Consider the following 6923-nt stretch of genomic DNA (forward strand, 5'->3'; position numbering starts at 1 on the left):
CCTCACCACACACACACACACACACACACACACACACACACACACACCCTACCCTCACCACACACACACACACACACACACACACACACACACACACACCCCTACCCTCACCTGATAATTTTCTTCTCTTGCTGCAAAACTGGTTGGCTTGCAACCCATAGAGAGCAGCTTTCCTTGGCTTTGGGGGCGTGCTGGCCCCCAGCCATGTTTACAGGAAGATGTGCCCAGACCCTGCCCCCAGCCTAAGAGGAGGAGGAGTCCCTCCTTCTCCCCCTCTGGTGGGCCCTCCAGCCTGGCTGAGGGAAGAGTCCCGAAAGGTTTGATGTGGGGATGGGGTGGTGGGCAGTGGGGAGTAGATGGTTGACTTTGTTTCTTTATTTGTGCCATTGTTTGGACAATATTAAAGCTGCATGTAAAAGGGGAAATTAGTATATGATGTAGGCGAAAAGTGAAATCATAGTAACATATGTTTTAGTATTAACTTTTTTCTGTACAAATATTAGCGCTAAATGTTTAAATATGTATGAATGCCAGAAATTTGTTGGTTCATGCAGTAGGATTAAAAAAAAAAGGCTTTTCTTTTCAAATAGTTCCGCTTTTAAAACCTGCCTCTGGGTTTCTGTTTCTCCTCATGTGCGTGTGTATGTGCGTGTGCTAGTCTGAGACAGATTCTGAGGCGGCTCAGAATTGGAGCTGCCTTTTTTTTTTTTTTTTTGCGGTTAGAATTTCTTGGCCTAGTGGAAAGGTTCTGTGCTTCACAGTGGAGTTTGCCTTTGTGGAAAACTGGTGACAGCTGGAATTTAAATTCAATGGGAATCACGTGAGGTACCACAGGTCTGTGTTATGGTGGTAGAGTCAGCCAACAGTATTTTGTCTTTTAACTCTCTTGTTGCCTTTTTTAAGTGACCTCCTCTTCTTTTGGAAAAAAAGAATGTTTCCTGCTCGTCTCATCACCAGGTCCAAACCAGCCTGTTGGTGTGATCTACCCTGGTGACAGCTTGTGTGCAAACTGGTCATCTTGACCACATTCCGTCGGTCTCCCCGTTCCCCCCAGTCTGTTGTTTGGGCTGCATGCACGCGCTACAGCCAAGTCCGGGTGGGGGAGGGGGTCTCCTGACTTCCCTCCACCCTCTCTGCCCACATTCTCCGGCCACCACCTCCCTCCCCCCGCCCAGCTGCTTTTCTCTCTCTTCAGCAACCAAACCCCTGCTACGGGAACTGGTTAAAAACACTGCTTGAAAGACTCCATTTCTTAGAGTTTTTTTTTTTAACGACTTATGATTTTGTTCACTATGTACCATAAACAGTGACTGGCTTTGTGCAATTGTCTGTGTGACCTGTCTTGTCTCCTGCTACCCTGAACCACGTGTTCCTAAGAATTGTTTGCGGGTTGATTCAAAGGGAGGACTAGCTGGGGACCAGAATCCAAACTGCCTCAAGCGGAGTTTTTAAAAAAAACCAGCCTGTCTCCTTAACGTGGGATACCTTGGTGTAGCCTCTGTCTTTTAGGAAAAGGAAAAGCGAGTTAAGAACAGGGAATAGTGTTTGCACAGCACGGTGACATGTAGCTGTGCTCTGAAAGGTCTTTCCTTATAAAAATAAAGGACCCTCCCACCATCAAGTGCTTAGAAGATCCCTGCCATGGCCTAGTTGGGTCTCCAAATAGGTGGGCATGAGCTGTTGGGGCGGGGACCATGGCGGAGGCCCCATGGCTTGTTACCATGTGCCTGGATCTAGTCCTCCCCTTGGATCTGCCTGTGTCCTACTTGTGTGTCCAGACAACCTCGCTTCATTCAGGTTGGTCAGGCTTTGGGCAGGTGAGTGCTTTGCTGTATGTGTTTGTTTCTCTGCGTTATCTGGGGGTGCCTTGAATAAAATCGGACTTCATTACGTACTGATTCTGGAACAAAACTGTTACAAAAACAAAACAGAGCTGGCAAACTGACTAGGCCATCCTGCTATTTCAATTCCGGGTTCCCTCACAATGACTCAGGCGTCAGAGGTGATGCTGCAGTATAAAACATTATTTTGTATATTGTACGAGTAATTTATTAACTGTCTTTCTAAAAGTATGCTGCTTTTAAGATGCACTATGACTTTGGATTTAATCCTTTTATTGCTTTCCCAAGGAAGTAAAAAAAAAAAAAAAAAAAAAAAGCTAGCAATTAGAATGCCAACTGCCACTTCTCCTTAAAAAGGAGGCCAGGGACCAGCTCTAGGACTTGCACCAGCGAACTGCTAGAAATCAGGTGGCCACAATGTGAAGTTCGAAGGTATTACCAAGAGATCTAGGGGTGCCTGGCTGGCTCAGCCAGTAAAGCACGTGACTCGATCTCAGGGTTGTAAGTTCAAGCCCCACAGAGATGACTTAAAATCTTCATTAAAAAAAAAAAAAAGGCCTAAACCTCCACTTTCTTTCTGAATACTTTATGATTGCCTTTAAAGAAGAAGAAACAAAAGTGTATAAACTATAAGCCTTTTAAGAAATCCCAGAATCCTGTCCCTACATGCTGCTCCACATCCTGTGGAGCACAACCCTCTCAAAGTGGGTAGAGCCTGCAAAGCTGCTTGGCTACAAAAGACCTACCTGGCTGGATCTCCACATTCTACCCCATTGAAACTAGCAGCTGCTTAATTAATAAATGACTTTAACCTGCTCCCTTATGGCTTCTAGTTCAGGAGTCGCAGACGAGGAAGGGAGCAGGCATCAAGTTTTGTCTTCAAAATACTATAAATAGACTGAGGGGCAGAATCTTTTTTTTTTTTCCTTTAAGAATAAAACTGTTCATTCAATCATAAGTTAGTATTTCTTTCCTAGATTGAGGATCTTGTTGTAGGCGCAGTTACTGGCGAGTCAGTCCACAGCACAGTGCCCTGCGTGGAGTCGATGTGCGTGCAGGACGTCCGTGTGCGTGGAGACAGTCTGTAGGTTCTCAGTACCGCCTGAGCCATCTCCTGACCCAGGCATCAAAGACTGATGCCGCAGAACAGACGATATTTGTACACGGAAAGTGTGTGCAAATAGTATTTGTACATAGAAAGGACCTATTGTGGCAGATTGAAGATAAATTATTCAACCGACGGTGCAAAAACATTTCTTGCAAAGAAAAGGAAGTGTATAGTATTTTCCTACACTCCACCCTGGGAGATAATATTTATATCAAATGAGTGTCAGTGCATTTTAATTATACTATGAACCTGAGGCTGCCATTCTGTTGGTCGCAGAGGCCCACTTTGTCGCTTTGATTTCATGTTGTGGCGTGGTGCATGCATCTTGCTATCAAGCGATGGATAAACAACTCTGACTTTCACTTCATTCCAGTTTATTGACCTCAGCTAAAACAGTGGCCCTCCTTAGAAGCAGAAGGGCACCAAGACCATTCATTCAGTGCCAAGTGTTCCTGGGGGGCTGATTGGACACGTATGTGAGGAAAGAGGGAAGGGACTTGGACAAAGAGGGGCTTTCCTACCGATGATGCTAAGTCTCCTACCAAAATACGTCTGCAGGCAGAGGGGATGACCCCCACGGGGTCCTAATGGTGCATTTGGCGTGTGTGAATGCTGGGATGCCCATTCACACTCGGACCTAAAAGACCTGCCACTTCTAGTGAGTGACCAGGAAGATTCCAAATGCACTTGGGAGCTCCGGGTGCTGGTCAGACACAGTGAGCCGTTCGAGGCAAGCACCACCTTTTGCTCGTGAGGCCAGAAGGGCCTGGGAGAATTTGTTCCAGAACCAGTCTGATGCAAGTGCACCTCTAATATATGCCTTACAAACTCCAGAGGCCATATTCAAAACAGGGTCTTCTCAGTGTATGCAAGGGGCCACAGCCCCTCTTCTCTTCCTCCCCAGGTCGAACAATACGGACAGTTTCACACATATCTACCTGTATAACCCTCTGTACCTCTCATAACTGCTCAACGACTGTAACAGGTTACATCAGGTGTTTTTCTACATACTTTTTACACAGATTCTATGCGATTAATGTAACTTAATGCATCATTTTATTGTACTAGTTCTTAGGCTTGTCTTTTTTTTTTTTTTTCTAAGTGATTGTGGTTTTCGTTGTGGTTTTTAATTGTAAAAATGAAATGGCTGTTGATGCTTATTCTCTGTAACTAAGAATTTTTACCATTTGGGGGAAAACAAAATATTGCTATGAACTAATGAATTGAAACTTCATTTACTCATTGTAAATACACTATTGTGCAAAAAAAAATTTTTCACTCAATTGAATTGCTAGTGTTAACTGAATTTTGTCTAGACACCATTTCTGTTGATGAAATAAAGACATATCATTACGCATTGTAAGCTGGTTTTCCCTGCCTCTGATCCCTGTGTTACAGATCACAGGGTTGGAGGCCTTAGGAAATCTCTTCTCCAAGAGAAGCTATGTGTCTTCCTCTAGCTTGGACCCTTGCCTGCTACCTGATTAATCTGATTAGAGACATAAAAAAATGTGATAATGCTAATGTGAATCCTCAACACTGAAGTTTAAAAAAATTCCCAGGGCGCCTGGGTGGCTCAGTGGATTAAGCCGCTGCCTTTGGCTCAGGTCATGATCTCGGGGTCCTGGGATCGAGCCCCGCATCGGGCTCTCTGCTCCGCAGGGAGCCTGCTTCCTCCTCTCTCTCTGCCTGCCTCTCTGCCTACTTGTGATCTCTGTCTGTCAAATAAATAAACTCTTTAAAAAAAAAAAAAAAAAAAAAAAAAAAAATTCCCAGTGCCTGTGAGAGCAGATAAAGACATTAAACGTAATTTCCTGGCTTCAGTGTTGTGCGATAGCTATGCCAAATGTCACCATTGAGGGCAGCTGGGTGAAGGGTATTATTGTTTCATACAAGAACATGTGAATCTACAATTATCTCAACGTAATAGGTCTAATTTAAAGCAGAAAGCTAGGACGCCTGGCTGGCTCAGTCCGTGGAGTGTGTGACTCTTGATAGGGGTTGTGACTTTGAGCTCCATGTTGGGAGTAGAGGGAATGAATAAATGAATGAATGAATGAGTAAAACAGAAAGCTAAAAGAAACTAACCGGAGAGAAAGGAGCATTAAACCAATACCAAGATACAATGATGAGTAGGGCAAGGAGTTCAGAATTGTGGTTAAGGGAGTAAATACATGAAACTACAAAAGGATATTTGATTATTTGAGTCCTGGATTTTGATGTAAAGGGAAAGCAAGGTATTGAAGGGCAGGCAGGCTACATGACCAAGAGTTAACACTGGACTGGGGTGGTCTGGCTAAGCTGTCGAAGAGGCCATAAATAATACGTTCTCATATCTGAAGAGCTGCTGAAATCTGAGCTACAGGACGTGCCTGGCCTCACCCCACCTGCCAGATGAGAAAACTAAAAGGTACTGAATTCCACTGCCTGGACACCCAACTGAACCAAGGGCTTCCAGGGAGCATATAATGGGTTTAGCAACTGTTAGCGAAACAATACAGTCGTAACATTGTAGGTGTGAGAGGTCAAATACAGTCCTTTGCCAGAAGATATGAAGTTATTCAATCCATTCTGAAAAAGCAGGTGGGTCTTAGTCCCAAATTTTTTTACTAAGAAAACCTGGTCATTTAGGGGCATCTGGGTGACACCGTCGGTTAGATGTCCAACTCTTGATTTCAGCCAGGTTGTGGGGTCAAGCCCAGTATTGGGCTCTGTGCTCAGCTCCAAGATTGCTCAGGTTTCTCTCTCTGCTCCTCTCCCCTTATCATGTGTGCATGCTCACGTGGTCTCTCAAATAAATAAATAAATAAATAAATCTTTAAAAAAGAAAGAGGGGGGGCGCCTGGGTGGCTCAGTGGGTTAAGCCGCTGCCTTCGGCTCAGGTCATGATCTCGGGGTCCTGGGATCGAGTCCCACATCGGGCTCTCTGCTCAGCAGGGAGCCTGCTTCCCTCTCTCTCTCTGCCTGCCTCTCTATCTACTTGTGATCTCTCTCTGTCAAATAAATAAATAAAATCTATAAAAAAAAAAAAAAAAAAAAAAAAAGAAAGAGGGGCCCCTGGGTGGCTCAGTTGTTAAGCGTCTGCCTTCAGCTCAGGTCATGATCCCAGGGTCCCAGCATCGAGCCCCACATTGGGCTCCCTGCTCGGAAGGAAGCCTGTTTCTCCCTCTCCCACTCCCTCTGCTTATGTTCCCTCTCTCGCTGTGTCTCTCTTCCTGTCAAAAAAAAAAAGAAAAGAAGAGGAAAAAAAAATCTTAAAAAAAAAAAAAAGGAGAAAGAGAAAGGAGGGAGGGAAGGAGGGAAGGAGAGTAGGAAGGACAGAAAGGGAAGGAGGAAGTGGAAGGGAAGGGAAGGAAAGAAAGGAACAAAAGAAACCTGGTCATTTAGAACTGACAGTCATTCGCTACTTTGACCTTCCCACTTGCACTTGTAGTGGGAGTAACAATCATAGTTTGAAACAGAATAAAGTCACCGTCTGCAGAAGAGGGGCATTCAAACACTGTCCTGCCCAAATGGGCAGCAGCCATCCTCTTTCCTTCGAATGTGCACCTTCGGAGGGAACTATATCTACTTCCAGGATACAGTGAGGACTCCCAGATTGGTTACCCCTACACCAGTCCCTGCCAACAGTTTTGTTGTATCTTGTTTCAAACAGCTCTAGAATTTTTCCCTCTTCTCCAACCCATCACCCTCCCCCCCTTAAGTAGGATGCACTGGCAAGACTGTATTCGATGTTTAACACCCACCTTGTAATAGGGCTCCGAGTGGAATGGGTTTCCAATTGTCCCCATTGAGCACCTTCGCTTTCCAGAGAGATGGGAAAAGCCACTCATCCCACATCCCATTATGTGTCTTTCATCTGATTCGAGAACATGATACCTTCTATCCTCATACCTCTGGCTTCTACAGATCCCAACATACACCTGCCGCTGGCCTGCTCAGTCAGCCAGGAGGAGGCATTACTGGTTCTTCAT

The sequence above is a fragment of the Meles meles genome, chromosome 5, assembly GCF_922984935.1.
Source record: "Meles meles chromosome 5, mMelMel3.1 paternal haplotype, whole genome shotgun sequence".
In the NCBI taxonomy this organism is placed as follows: Eukaryota; Metazoa; Chordata; class Mammalia; order Carnivora; family Mustelidae; genus Meles; species Meles meles.